Genomic DNA, 14,925 nt, shown 5'->3' with positions numbered 1-14,925 from the left:
CGCTGCTGGGTAAAAAGAGCCGCACGGGAAAGGCTAAGAAGTGTGAGGGGAATAAAATATTGACAATGGTCTAAGAAATATTCAAAAGGTACTGCAGCAGGTATGGCGGCTGCCCCGTGTCACTAAAAGAGCTGCACCGTGGGACTGTCGGGGCAGCGCTGCTGGGTAAAGAGCTCAGCACGGGAAAGGCTGAGAAGTGTGAGCGGAATAAATATTGACAAGGGGACTTTTGAGTTGAATAAAATGTTGACAATGGTCTAAGAAATATTGAAAAGGTACTGCAGCAGGAGTGGCCGCTGCCCCGTGTCACTAAAAGAGCTGCACCGTGGGACCGGCGGGGCAGCGCTGCTGGGTAAAAAGCTGAGCACGGGAAAGGCTGAGAGGTGTATAGGGAATAAAATGCTGAGCATAATAAAAGAAGTACAATAAAGGTACTGCAGGAGGGGTGGCCGCTGCCCCGTGCCGCTAAAAGAGCTTCTCTGAGGCACCGTCGCGGCTGCGCCGTTCCCGCCTTGGGCGCTTCTGGGCGGTTTTGAGGCGGGGGGAGCCCAGCGCGGCAGTGGCGGGAAAAGGGGGGTGCGGAGTATAAAAGGGGGCGCCGGCGTCGCGGCCCCTCAGTCGGGGGGCGGCGGCGGCGGCGGCAGGAGCTCCGCGGGCTGGCCCGGATGCGGGGACGCCGCCCTGTGGGGCCGAAGCCGCCGGCCCTGAGGCGCGGGGAAAGCGGCGTGGCAGCCGCGCATCGGCTCCGTCATCGGCAGCGCCGCTTCGTGCCGGTAGGCAGCGGGAGAACGCGGCGGCGGGCGGCGGGTGGCGAGTGCCGTCGGCGGGACGGGGCTTGGGCCGCCTGCGGTGTGCGATCTCCCGAGAGCAGCGGGTAGGGCCCCGGGGAGCGGCGGCGGGCGGGGCGCTGTGAGAGCCGGCGCATGTCTCCGAATGACCCGCCCGGCGCAATGCGCGAGGTACCAATGAAATAAAATAGAACACGGTAAAGTGCCACAGAGGAGCCGCACCTAGAGGGCTCTCCGCCCCTGCCCCGTGTCACTAAGAGAGCTGCACCGAGGGACCTTCGGGGCAGCGCTGCTGGGTAAAAAGAGCCGCACGGGAAAGGCTGGGAAGTGTGAGCAGAATAAAATATTGACAAAGGGAAGCGTGAGGGGAATAAAATATTGACAATGGTCTAAGAAATATTGAAAAGGTACTCCAGCAGGTATGGCCGCTGCCCCGTGTCACTAAAAGAGCTGCACCGTGGGACCTTCGGGGCGGCGCTGCTGGGTAAAAAGAGCCGCACGGGAAAGGCTGAGAGGTGTATAGGGAATAAAATGCTGAGCACGGTAAAAGAGGTACAATAAAGGTACTGCAGGAGGAGTGGCCGCTGCCCCGTGTCACTAAAAGAGCTGCACCGAGGGACCTTCGGGGCAGCGCTACTGGGTAAAAAGAGCCGCACGGGAAAGGCTGGGAAGTGTGAGCGGAATAAAATATTGACAAAGGGAAGTGTGAGGGGAATAAAATATTGACAATGGTCTAAGAAATATTGAAAAGGTACTGCAGCAGGAGTGGCCGCTGCCCCGTGTCACTAAAAGAGCTGCACCGTGGGACCGGCGGGGCAGCGCTGCTGGGTAAAAAGCTCAGCACGGGAAAGGCTGAGAGGTGTAAAGGGAATAAAATGCTGAGCACGGTAAAAGAGGTACAATAAAGGTACTGCAGGAGGAGTGGCCGCTGCCCCGTGTCACTAAAAGAGCTGCACCGAGGGACCTTCGGGGCAGCGCTGCTGGGTAAAAAGAGCCGCACGGGAAAGGCTGGGAAGTGTGAGCGGAATAAAATATTGACAAAGGGAAGTGTGAGGGGAATAAAATATTGACAATGGTCTAAGAAATATTGAAAAGGTACTGCAGCAGGTATGGCCGCTGCCCCGTGTCACTAAAAGAGCTGCACCGCGGGACCTTCGGGGCAGCGCTGCTGGGTAAAAAGAGCCGCACGGGAAAGGCTAAGAAGTGTGAGGGGAATAAAATATTGACAAGGGGACTTTTGAGTTGAATAAAATGTTGACAATGGTCTAAGAAATATTGAAAAGGTACTGCAGCAGGAGTGGCCGCTGCCCCGTGTCACTAAAAGAGCTGCACCGTGGGACCGGCGGGGCAGCGCTGCTGGGTAAAAAGCTGAGCACGGGAAAGGCTGAGAGGTGTATAGGGAATAAAATGCTGAGCATAATAAAAGAAGTACAATAAAGGTACTGCAGGAGGGGTGGCCGCTGCCCCGTGCCGCTAAAAGAGCTTCTCTGAGGCACCGTCGCGGCTGCGCCGTTCCCGCCTTGGGCGCTTCTGGGCGGTTTTGAGGCGGGGGGAGCCCAGCGCGGCAGTGGCGGGAAAAGGGGGGTGCGGAGTATAAAAGGGGGCGCCGGCGTCGCGGCCCCTCAGTCGGGGGGCGGCGGCGGCGGCGGCAGGAGCTCCGCGGGCTGGCCCGGATGCGGGGACGCCGCCCTGTGGGGCCGAAGCCGCCGGCCCTGAGGCGCGGGGAAAGCGGCGTGGCAGCCGCGCATCGGCTCCGTCATCGGCAGCGCCGCTTCGTGCCGGTAGGCAGCGGGAGAACGCGGCGGCGGGCGGCGGGTGGCGAGTGCCGTCGGCGGGACGGGGCTTGGGCCGCCTGCGGTGTGCGATCTCCCGAGAGCAGCGGGGAGGGCCCCGGGGAGCGGCGGCGGGCGGGGCGCTGTGAGAGCCGGCGCATGTCTCCGAATGACCCGCCCGGCGCAATGCGCGAGGTACCAATGAAATAAAATAGAACACGGTAAAGTGCCACAGAGGAGCCGCACCTAGAGGGCTCTCCGCCCCTGCCCCGTGTCACTAAGAGAGCTGCACCGAGGGACCTTCGGGGCAGCGCTGCTGGGTAAAAAGAGCCGCACGGGAAAGGCTGGGAAGTGTGAGCGGAATAAAATATTGACAAAGGGAAGCGTGAGGGGAATAAAATATTGACAATGGTCTAAGAAATATTCAAAAGGTACTGCAGCAGGTATGGCCGCTGCCCCGTGTCACTAAAAGAGCTGCACCGTGGGACCGGCGGGGCAGCGCTTCTGGGTTATAAAGCTCAGCACGGGAAAGGCTGAGAGGTGTAAAGGGAATGAAATGCTGAGCATGGTAAATGAGGTACAATAAAGTTACTGCAGCATGTGTGGCCGCTGCCCCGTGTCACTAAAAGAGCTGCACCGTGGGACCTTCGGGGCAGCGCTGCTGGGTAAAAAGAGCCGCACGGGAAATGCTGGGAAGTGTGAGCGGAATAAAATATTGACAAAGGGAAGTGTGAGGGGAAGAAAATATTGACAATGGTCTAAGAAATATTCAAAAGGTACTGCAGCAGGTATGGCCGCTGCCCCGTGTCACTAAAGGAGCTGCACCGTGGGACCGGCGGGGCAGCGCTGCTGGGTAAAAAGTTCAGCACGGGAAAGGCTGAGAGGTGTAAAGGGAATAAAATGCTGAGCATGGTAAAAGAGGTACAATAAAGGTACTGCAGGAGGAGTGGCCGCTGCCCCGTGTCACTAAAAGTGCTGCATCGAGGGACCTTCGGGGCAGCGCTGCTGGGTAAAAAGAGCCGCACGGGAAAGGCTGAGAGGTGTATAGGGAATAAAATGCTGAGCATGGTAAAAGAGGTACAATAAAGGTACTGCAGGAGGAGTGGCCGCTGCCCCGTGTCACTAAAAGAGCTGCACCGAGGGACCTTCGGGGCAGCGGTGCTGGGTAAAAAGAGCCGCACGGGAAAGGCTAAGAAGTGTGAGCGGAATAAAATATTGACAAAGGGAAGTGTGAGGGGAATAAAATATTGACAATGGTCTAAGAAATATTGAAAAGGTACTGCAGCAGGAGTGGCCGCTGCCCCGTGTCACTAAAAGAGCTGCACCGTGGGACCGGCGGGGCAGCGCTGCTGGGTAAAAAGCTCAGCACGGGAAAGGCTGAGAGGTGTAAAGGGAATAAAATGCTGAGCACGGTAAAAGAGGTACAATAACGGTACTGCAGGAGGAGTGGCCGCTGCCCCGTGTCACTAAAAGAGCTGCACCGAGGGACCTTCGGGGCAGCGCTGCTGGGTAAAAAGAGCCGCACGGGAAAGGCTGGGAAGTGTGAGCGGAATAAAATATTGACAAAAAGAAGTGTGAGGGGAATAAAATGTTGACAATGGTCTAAGAAATATTGAAAAGGTACTGCAGCAGGTATGGCCGCTGCCCCGTGTCACTAAAAGAGCTGCACCGCGGGACCTTCGGGGCAGCGCTGCTGGGTAAAAAGAGCCGCACGGGAAAGGCTAAGAAGTGTGAGGGGAATAAAATATTGACAATGGTTTAAGAAATATTCAAAAGGTACTGCAGCAGGAGTGGCCGCTGCCCCGTGTCACTAAAAGAGCTGCACCGCGGGACCTTCGGGGCAGCGCTGCTGGGTAAAAAGAGCCGCACGGGAAAGGCTAAGAAGTGTGAGGGGAATAAAATATTGACAAAGGGAAGTGTGAGGGGAATAAAATATTGACAATGGTCTAAGAAATATTCAAAAGGTACTGCAGCAGGTATGGCGGCTGCCCCGTGTCACTAAAAGAGCTGCACCGTGGGACTGTCGGGGCAGCGTTGCTGGGTAAAGAGCTCAGCACGGGAAAGGCTGAGAAGTGTGAGCGGAATAAATATTGACAAGGGGACTTTTGAGTTGAATAAAATGTTGACAATGGTCTAAGAAATATTGAAAAGGTACTGCAGCAGGTATGGCCGCTGCCCCGTGTCACTAAAAGAGCTGCACCGTGGGACCGGCGGGGCAGCGCTGCTGGGTAAAAAGCTGAGCACGGGAAAGGCTGAGAGGTGTATAGGGAATAAAATGCTGAGCATAATAAAAGAAGTACAATAAAGGTACTGCAGGAGGGGTGGCCGCTGCCCCGTGCCGCTAAAAGAGCTTCTCTGAGGCACCGTCGCGGCTGCGCCGTTCCCGCCTTGGGCGCTTCTGGGCGGTTTTGAGGCGGGGGGAGCCCAGCGCGGCAGTGGCGGGAAAAGGGGGGTGCGGAGTATAAAAGGGGGCGCCGGCGTCGCGGCCCCTCAGTCGGGGGGCGGCGGCGGCGGCGGCAGGAGCTCCGCGGGCTGGCCCGGATGCGGGGACGTCGCCCTGTGGGGCCGAAGCCGCCGGCCCTGAGGCGCGGGGAAAGCGGCGTGGCAGCCGCGCATCGGCTCCGTCATCGGCAGCGCCGCTTCGTGCCGGTAGGCAGCGGGAGAACGCGGCGGCGGGCGGCGGGTGGCGAGTGCCGTCGGCGGGACGGGGCTTGGGCCGCCTGCGGTGTGCGATCTCCCGAGAGCAGCGGGGAGGGCCCCGGGGAGCGGCGGCGGGCGGGGCGCTGTGAGAGCCGGCGCATGTCTCCGAATGACCCGCCCGGCGCAATGCGCGAGGTACCAATGAAATAAAATAGAACACGGTAAAGTGCCACAGAGGAGCCGCACCTAGAGGGCTCTCCGCCCCTGCCCCGTGTCACTAAGAGAGCTGCACCGAGGGACCTTCGGGGCAGCGCTGCTGGGTAAAAAGAGCCGCACGGGAAAGGCTGGGAAGTGTGAGCGGAATAAAATATTGACAAAGGGAAGCGTGAGGGGAATAAAATATTGACAATGGTCTAAGAAATATTGAAAAGGTACTGCAGCAGGTATGGCGGCCGCCCCGTGTCACTAAAAGAGCTGCACCGTGGGACTGTCGGGGCAGCGCTGCTGGGTAAAAAGCTCAGCACGGGAAAGGCTGAGAATTGTGAGCGGAATAAATATTGACAAGGGGACTTTTGAGTTGAAGAAAATGTTGACAATGGTCTAAGAAATATTCAAAAGGTACTGCAGCAGGTATGGCCGCTGCCCCGTGTCACTAAAAGAGCTGCACCGTGGGACCGGCGGGGCAGCGCTGCTGGGTAAAAAGCTCAGCACGGGAAAGGCTGAGAGGTGTATAGGGAATAAAATGCTGAGCATGGTAAAAGAGGTACGATAAAGGTACTGCAGCAGGAGTGGCCGCTGCCCCGTGTCACTAAAAGAGTTGCACCGCGGGACCGGTGGGGCAGCGCCGTTCCCGCCTTGGGCGCTTCTGGGCGGTTTTGAGGCGGGGGGAGCCCAGCGCGGCAGTGGCGGGAAAAGGGGGGTGCGGAGTATAAAAGGGGGCGCCGGCGTCGCGGCCCCTCAGTCGGGGGGCGGCGGCGGCGGCGGCAGGAGCTCCGCGGGCTGGCCCGGATGCGGGGACGCCGCCCTGTGGGGCCGAAGCCGCCGGCCCTGAGGCGCGGGGAAAGCGGCGTGGCAGCCGCGCATCGGCTCCGTCATCGGCAGCGCCGCTTCGTGCCGGTAGGCAGCGGGAGAACGCGGCGGCGGGCGGCGGGTGGCGAGTGCCGTCGGCGGGACGGGGCTTGGGCCGCCTGCGGTGTGCGATCTCCCGAGAGCAGCGGGGAGGGCCCCGGGGAGCGGCGGCGGGCGGGGCGCTGTGAGAGCCGGCGCATGTCTCCGAATGACCCGCCCGGCGCAATGCGCGAGGTACCAATGAAATAAAATAGAACACGGTAAAGTGCCACAGAGGAGCCGCACCTAGAGGGCTCTCCGCCCCTGCCCCGTGTCACTAAGAGAGCTGCACCGAGGGACCTTCGGGGCAGCGCTGCTGGGTAAAAAGAGCCGCACGGGAAAGGCTGGGAAGTGTGAGCGGAATAAAATATTGACAAAGGGAAGCGTGAGGGGAATAAAATATTGACAATGGTCTAAGAAATATTGAAAAGGTACTGCAGCAGGTATGGCCGCTGCCCCGTGTCACTAAAAGAGCTGCACCGTGGGACCTTCAGGGCAGCGCTGCTGGGTAAAAAGAGCAGCACGGGAAATGCTGGGAAGTGTGAGGGGAATAAAATGCTGACAATGGTCTAAGAAATATTCAAAAGGTACTGCAGCGGGAGTGGCCGCTGCCCCGTGTCACTAAAAGAGCTGCACCGAGGGACCTTTGGGGCAGCGCTGCTGGTAAAAACGCAGCACGGGAAAGGCTGACAAGTGTGAGCAGAATAAAATATTGACAAAGGGAAGTGTGACGGGAATCAAATATTGACAATGGTCGAAGAAATATTCAAAAGGTACAGCAGCAGGAGTGGCCGCTGCCCCGTGTCACTAAAAGAGCTGCACCGTGGGACCGGCGGGGCAGCGCTGCTGGGTAAAAAGAGCAGCACGGGAAAGGCTGAGAGGTGTAAAGGGAATAAAATGCTGAGCATGGTAAAAGAGGTACAATAAAGGTACTGCAGAAGGAGTGGCCGCTGCCCCGTGTCACTAAAAGAGCTGCACCGCGGGACCTTCGGGGCAGCGCTGCTGGGTAAAAAGAGCCGCACGGGAAAGGCTAAGAAGTGTGAGCGCAATAAAATGTTGACAATGGTCTAAGAAATATTCAAAAGGTACTGCAGCAGGAGTGGCCGCTGCCCCGTGTCACTAAAAGAGCTGCACCGTGGGACCGGTGGGGCAGCGCTGCTGGGTAAAAAGCTCAGCACGGAAAGGCTGAGAGGTGTAAAGGGAATAAAATGCTGAGCATGGTAAATGAGGTACAATAAAGGTACTGCAGCAGGTGTGGCCGCGGCCCCTGTCACTAAAAGAGCTGCACCGTGGGACCGGCGGGGCAGCGCTGCTGGTTATAAAGAGAAGCACGGGAAAGGCTGAGAGGTGTATAGGGAATAAAATGCTGAGCATGGTAAATGAGGTACAATAAAGGTACTGCAGCAGGAGTGGCCGCTGCCCCGTGTCACTAAAAGAGCTGCACCGCGGGACCTTCGGGGAAGCGCTGCTGGGTAAAAAGAGCCGCACGGGAAAGGCTAGGAAGTGTGAGCGGAATAAAATATTGACAATGGTCTAAGAAATATTCAAAAGGTACTGCAGCAGGAGTGGCCGCTGCCCCGTGTCACTAAAAGAGCTGCACCGCGGGACCTTCGGGGCAGCGCTGCTGGGTAAAAAGTGCCGAAAGGGAAAGGCTAAGAAGTGTGAGCGGAATAAAATATTGACAAAGGGAAGTGTGAGGGGAATAAAATATTGACAATGGTCTAAGAAATATTCAAAAGGTACTGCAGCAGGTATGGCGGCTGCCCCGTGTCACTAAAAGAGCTGCACCGTGGGACCGGCGGGGCAGCGCTGCTGGGTAAAAAGCTCAGCACGGGAAAGGCTGAGAGGTGTATAGGGAATAAAATGCTGAGCATGGTAAAAGAAGTACAATAAAGGTACTGCAGGAGGGGTGGCCGCTGCCCCGCGCCGCTAAAAGAGCTTCTCTGAGGCACCGTCGCGGCTGCGCCGTTCCCGCCTTGGGCGCTTCTGGGCGGTTTTGAGGCGGGGGGAGCCCAGCGCGGCAGTGGCGGGAAAAGGGGGGTGCGGAGTATAAAAGGGGGCGCCGGCGTCGCGGCCCCTCAGTCGGGGGGCGGCGGCGGCGGCGGCAGGAGCTCCGCGGGCTGGCCCGGATGCGGGGACGCCGCCCTGTGGGGCCGAAGCCGCCGGCCCTGAGGCGCGGGGAAAGCGGCGTGGCAGCCGCGCATCGGCTCCGTCATCGGCAGCGCCGCTTCGTGCCGGTAGGCAGCGGGAGAACGCGGCGGCGGGCGGCGGGTGGCGAGTGCCGTCGGCGGGACGAGGCTTGGGCCGCCTGCGGTGTGCGATCTCCCGAGAGCAGCGGGGAGGGCCCCGGGGAGCGGCGGCGGGCGGGACGCTGTGAGAGCCGGCGCATGTCTCCGAATGACCCGCCCGGCGCAATGCGCGAGGTACCAATGAAATAAAATAGAACACGGTAAAGTGCCACAGAGGAGCCGCACCTAGAGGGCTCTCCGCCCCTGCCCCGTGTCACTAAGAGAGCTGCACCGAGGGACCTTCGGGGCAGCGCTGCTGGGTAAAAAGAGCCGCACGGGAAAGGCTGGGAAGTGTGAGCAGAATAAAATATTGACAAAGGGAAGCGTGAGGGGAATAAAATATTGACAATGGTCTAAGAAATATTGAAAAGGTACTCCAGCAGGTATGGCCGCTGCCCCGTGTCACTAAAAGAGCTGCACCGTGGGACCTTCGGGGCGGCGCTGCTGGGTAAAAAGAGCCGCACGGGAAAGGCTGAGAGGTGTGAGCGGAATAAAATATTGACAAAGGGAAGCGTGAGGGGAATAAAATATTGACAATGGTCTAAGAAATATTCAAAAGGTACTGCAGCAGGTATGGCCGCTGCCCCGTGTCACTAAAAGAGCTGCACCGTGGGACCGGCGGGGCAACGCTGCTGGGTAAAAAGCTCAGCACGGGAAAGGCTGAGAGGTGTAAAGGGAATAAAATGCTGAGCATGGTAAAAGAGGTACAATAAAGGTACTGCAGGAGGAGTGGCCGCTGCCCCGTGTCACTAAAAGAGCTGCATCGAGGGACCTTCGGGGCAGCGCTGCTGGGTAAAAAGAGCCGCACGGGAAAGGCTAAGAAGTGTGAGCGGAATAAAATGTTGGCAATGGGAAGTGTGAGGGGAATAAAATATTGACAATGGTCTAAGAAATATTCAAAAGGTACTGCAGCAGGTATGGCCGCTGCCCCGTGTCACTAAAAGAGCTGCACCGTGGGACCGGCGGGGCAGCGCTTCTGGGTTATAAAGCTCAGCACGGGAAAGGCTGAGAGGTGTAAAGGGAATGAAATGCTGAGCATGGTAAATGAGGTACAATAAAGTTACTGCAGCATGTGTGGCCGCTGCCCCGTGTCACTAAAAGAGCTGCATCGAGGGACCTTCGGGGCAGCGCTGCTGGGTAAAAAGAGCCGCACGGGAAATGCTGGGAAGTGTGAGCGGAATAAAATATTGACAAAGGGAAGTGTGAGGGGAATAAAATATTGACAATGGTCTAAGAAATATTCAAAAGGTACTGCAGCAGGTATGGCCGCTGCCCCGTGTCACTAAAGGAGCTGCACCGTGGGACCGGCGGGGCAGCGCTGCTGGGTAAAAAGCTCAGCACGGGAAAGGCTGAGAGGTGTATAGGGAATAAAATGCTGAGCATGGTAAAAGAGGTACAATAAAGGTACTGCAGCAGGAGTGGCCGCTGCCCCGTGTCACTAAAAGAGCTGCACCGAGGGACCTTCGGGGCAGCGCTGCTGGGTAAAAAGAGCCGCACGGGAAAGGCTGGGAAGTGTGAGCGGAATAAAATATTGACAAAAAGAAGTGTGAGGGGAATAAAATTTTGACAATGGTCTAAGAAATATTCAAAAGGTACTGCAGCAGGTATGGCCGCTGCCCCGTGTCACTAAAAGAGCTGCACCGCGGGACCTTCGGGGCAGCGCTGCTGGGTAAAAAGAGCCGCACGGGAAAGGCTAAGAAGTGTGAGGGGAATAAAATATTGACAAGGGGACTTTTGAGTTGAATAAAATGTTGACAATGGTCTAAGAAATATTGAAAAGGTACTGCAGCAGGAGTGGCCGCTGCCCCGTGTCACTAAAAGAGCTGCACCGTGGGACCGGCGGGGCAGCGCTGCTGGGTAAAAAGCTGAGCACGGGAAAGGCTGAGAGGTGTATAGGGAATAAAATGCTGAGCATAATAAAAGAAGTACAATAAAGGTACTGCAGGAGGGGTGGCCGCTGCCCCGTGCCGCTAAAAGAGCTTCTCTGAGGCACCGTCGCGGCTGCGCCGTTCCCGCCTTGGGCGCTTCTGGGCGGTTTTGAGGCGGGGGGAGCCCAGCGCGGCAGTGGCGGGAAAAGGGGGGTGCGGAGTATAAAAGGGGGCGCCGGCGTCGCGGCCCCTCAGTCGGGGGGCGGCGGCGGCGGCGGCAGGAGCTCCGCGGGCTGGCCCGGATGCGGGGACGCCGCCCTGTGGGGCCGAAGCCGCCGGCCCTGAGGCGCGGGGAAAGCGGCGTGGCAGCCGCGCATCGGCTCCGTCATCGGCAGCGCCGCTTCGTGCCGGTAGGCAGCGGGAGAACGCGGCGGCGGGCGGCGGGTGGCGAGTGCCGTCGGCGGGACGGGGCTTGGGCCGCCTGCGGTGTGCGATCTCCCGAGAGCAGCGGGGAGGGCCCCGGGGAGCGGCGGCGGGCGGGGCGCTGTGAGAGCCGGCGCATGTCTCCGAATGACCCGCCCGGCGCAATGCGCGAGGTACCAATGAAATAAAATAGAACACGGTAAAGTGCCACAGAGGAGCCGCACCTAGAGGGCTCTCCGCCCCTGCCCCGTGTCACTAAGAGAGCTGCACCGAGGGACCTTCGGGGCAGCGCTGCTGGGTAAAAAGAGCCGCACGGGAAAGGCTGGGAAGTGTGAGCGGAATAAAATATTGACAAAGGGAAGCGTGAGGGGAATAAAATATTGACAATGGTCTAAGAAATATTCAAAAGGTACTGCAGCAGGTATGGCCGCTGCCCCGTGTCACTAAAAGAGCTGCACCGTGGGACCGGCGGGGCAGCGCTTCTGGGTTATAAAGCTCAGCACGGGAAAGGCTGAGAGGTGTAAAGGGAATGAAATGCTGAGCATGGTAAATGAGGTACAATAAAGTTACTGCAGCATGTGTGGCCGCTGCCCCGTGTCACTAAAAGAGCTGCACCGTGGGACCTTCGGGGCAGCGCTGCTGGGTAAAAAGAGCCGCACGGGAAATGCTGGGAAGTGTGAGCGGAATAAAATATTGACAAAGGGAAGTGTGAGGGGAAGAAAATATTGACAATGGTCTAAGAAATATTCAAAAGGTACTGCAGCAGGTATGGCCGCTGCCCCGTGTCACTAAAGGAGCTGCACCGTGGGACCGGCGGGGCAGCGCTGCTGGGTAAAAAGCTCAGCACGGGAAAGGCTGAGAGGTGTAAAGGGAATAAAATGCTGAGCATGGTAAAAGAGGTACAATAAAGGTACTGCAGGAGGAGTGGCCGCTGCCCCGTGTCACTAAAAGTGCTGCATCGAGGGACCTTCGGGGCAGCGCTGCTGGGTAAAAAGAGCCGCACGGGAAAGGCTGAGAGGTGTATAGGGAATAAAATGCTGAGCATGGTAAAAGAGGTACAATAAAGGTACTGCAGGAGGAGTGGCCGCTGCCCCGTGTCACTAAAAGAGCTGCACCGAGGGACCTTCGGGGCAGCGGTGCTGGGTAAAAAGAGCCGCACGGGAAAGGCTAAGAAGTGTGAGCGGAATAAAATATTGACAAAGGGAAGTGTGAGGGGAATAAAATATTGACAATGGTCTAAGAAATATTGAAAAGGTACTGCAGCAGGAGTGGCCGCTGCCCCGTGTCACTAAAAGAGCTGCACCGTGGGACCGGCGGGGCAGCGCTGCTGGGTAAAAAGCTCAGCACGGGAAAGGCTGAGAGGTGTAAAGGGAATAAAATGCTGAGCACGGTAAAAGAGGTACAATAACGGTACTGCAGGAGGAGTGGCCGCTGCCCCGTGTCACTAAAAGAGCTGCACCGAGGGACCTTCGGGGCAGCGCTGCTGGGTAAAAAGAGCCGCACGGGAAAGGCTGGGAAGTGTGAGCGGAATAAAATATTGACAAAAAGAAGTGTGAGGGGAATAAAATGTTGACAATGGTCTAAGAAATATTGAAAAGGTACTGCAGCAGGTATGGCCGCTGCCCCGTGTCACTAAAAGAGCTGCACCGCGGGACCTTCGGGGCAGCGCTGCTGGGTAAAAAGAGCCGCACGGGAAAGGCTAAGAAGTGTGAGGGGAATAAAATATTGACAATGGTTTAAGAAATATTCAAAAGGTACTGCAGCAGGAGTGGCCGCTGCCCCGTGTCACTAAAAGAGCTGCACCGCGGGACCTTCGGGGCAGCGCTGCTGGGTAAAAAGAGCCGCACGGGAAAGGCTAAGAAGTGTGAGGGGAATAAAATATTGACAAAGGGAAGTGTGAGGGGAATAAAATATTGACAATGGTCTAAGAAATATTCAAAAGGTACTGCAGCAGGTATGGCGGCTGCCCCGTGTCACTAAAAGAGCTGCACCGTGGGACTGTCGGGGCAGCGTTGCTGGGTAAAGAGCTCAGCACGGGAAAGGCTGAGAAGTGTGAGCGGAATAAATATTGACAAGGGGACTTTTGAGTTGAATAAAATGTTGACAATGGTCTAAGAAATATTGAAAAGGTACTGCAGCAGGTATGGCCGCTGCCCCGTGTCACTAAAAGAGCTGCACCGTGGGACCGGCGGGGCAGCGCTGCTGGGTAAAAAGCTGAGCACGGGAAAGGCTGAGAGGTGTATAGGGAATAAAATGCTGAGCATAATAAAAGAAGTACAATAAAGGTACTGCAGGAGGGGTGGCCGCTGCCCCGTGCCGCTAAAAGAGCTTCTCTGAGGCACCGTCGCGGCTGCGCCGTTCCCGCCTTGGGCGCTTCTGGGCGGTTTTGAGGCGGGGGGAGCCCAGCGCGGCAGTGGCGGGAAAAGGGGGGTGCGGAGTATAAAAGGGGGCGCCGGCGTCGCGGCCCCTCAGTCGGGGGGCGGCGGCGGCGGCGGCAGGAGCTCCGCGGGCTGGCCCGGATGCGGGGACGTCGCCCTGTGGGGCCGAAGCCGCCGGCCCTGAGGCGCGGGGAAAGCGGCGTGGCAGCCGCGCATCGGCTCCGTCATCGGCAGCGCCGCTTCGTGCCGGTAGGCAGCGGGAGAACGCGGCGGCGGGCGGCGGGTGGCGAGTGCCGTCGGCGGGACGGGGCTTGGGCCGCCTGCGGTGTGCGATCTCCCGAGAGCAGCGGGGAGGGCCCCGGGGAGCGGCGGCGGGCGGGGCGCTGTGAGAGCCGGCGCATGTCTCCGAATGACCCGCCCGGCGCAATGCGCGAGGTACCAATGAAATAAAATAGAACACGGTAAAGTGCCACAGAGGAGCCGCACCTAGAGGGCTCTCCGCCCCTGCCCCGTGTCACTAAGAGAGCTGCACCGAGGGACCTTCGGGGCAGCGCTGCTGGGTAAAAAGAGCCGCACGGGAAAGGCTGGGAAGTGTGAGCGGAATAAAATATTGACAAAGGGAAGCGTGAGGGGAATAAAATATTGACAATGGTCTAAGAAATATTGAAAAGGTACTGCAGCAGGTATGGCGGCCGCCCCGTGTCACTAAAAGAGCTGCACCGTGGGACTGTCGGGGCAGCGCTGCTGGGTAAAAAGCTCAGCACGGGAAAGGCTGAGAATTGTGAGCGGAATAAATATTGACAAGGGGACTTTTGAGTTGAAGAAAATGTTGACAATGGTCTAAGAAATATTCAAAAGGTACTGCAGCAGGAGTGGCCGCTGCCCCGTGTCACTAAAAGAGCTGCACCGTGGGACCGGCGGGGCAGCGCTGCTGGGTAAAAAGCTCAGCACGGGAAAGGCTGAGAGGTGTATAGGGAATAAAATGCTGAGCATGGTAAAAGAGGTACGATAAAGGTACTGCAGCAGGAGTGGCCGCTGCCCCGTGTCACTAAAAGAGTTGCACCGCGGGACCGGTGGGGCAGCGCCGTTCCCGCCTTGGGCGCTTCTGGGCGGTTTTGAGGCGGGGGGAGCCCAGCGCGGCAGTGGCGGGAAAAGGGGGGTGCGGAGTATAAAAGGGGGCGCCGGCGTCGCGGCCCCTCAGTCGGGGGGCGGCGGCGGCGGCGGCAGGAGCTCCGCGGGCTGGCCCGGATGCGGGGACGCCGCCCTGTGGGGCCGAAGCCGCCGGCCCTGAGGCGCGGGGAAAGCGGCGTGGCAGCCGCGCATCGGCTCCGTCATCGGCAGCGCCGCTTCGTGCCGGTAGGCAGCGGGAGAACGCGGCGGCGGGCGGCGGGTGGCGAGTGCCGTCGGCGGGACGGGGCTTGGGCCGCCTGCGGTGTGCGATCTCCCGAGAGCAGCGGGGAGGGCCCCGGGGAGCGGCGGCGGGCGGGGCGCTGTGAGAGCCGGCGCATGTCTCCGAATGACCCGCCCGGCGCAATGCGCGAGGTACCAATGAAATAAAATAGAACACGGTAAAGTGCCACAGAGGAGCCGCACCTAGAGGGCTCTCCGCCCCTGCCCCGTGTCACTAAGAGAGCTGCACCGAGGGACCTTCGGGGCAGCGC

The sequence above is a fragment of the Aphelocoma coerulescens genome, chromosome 1 (assembly GCF_041296385.1).
Source record: "Aphelocoma coerulescens isolate FSJ_1873_10779 chromosome 1, UR_Acoe_1.0, whole genome shotgun sequence".
Classification (NCBI taxonomy): Eukaryota; Metazoa; Chordata; class Aves; order Passeriformes; family Corvidae; genus Aphelocoma; species Aphelocoma coerulescens.
This window is presented reverse-complemented; position numbering follows the sequence as displayed.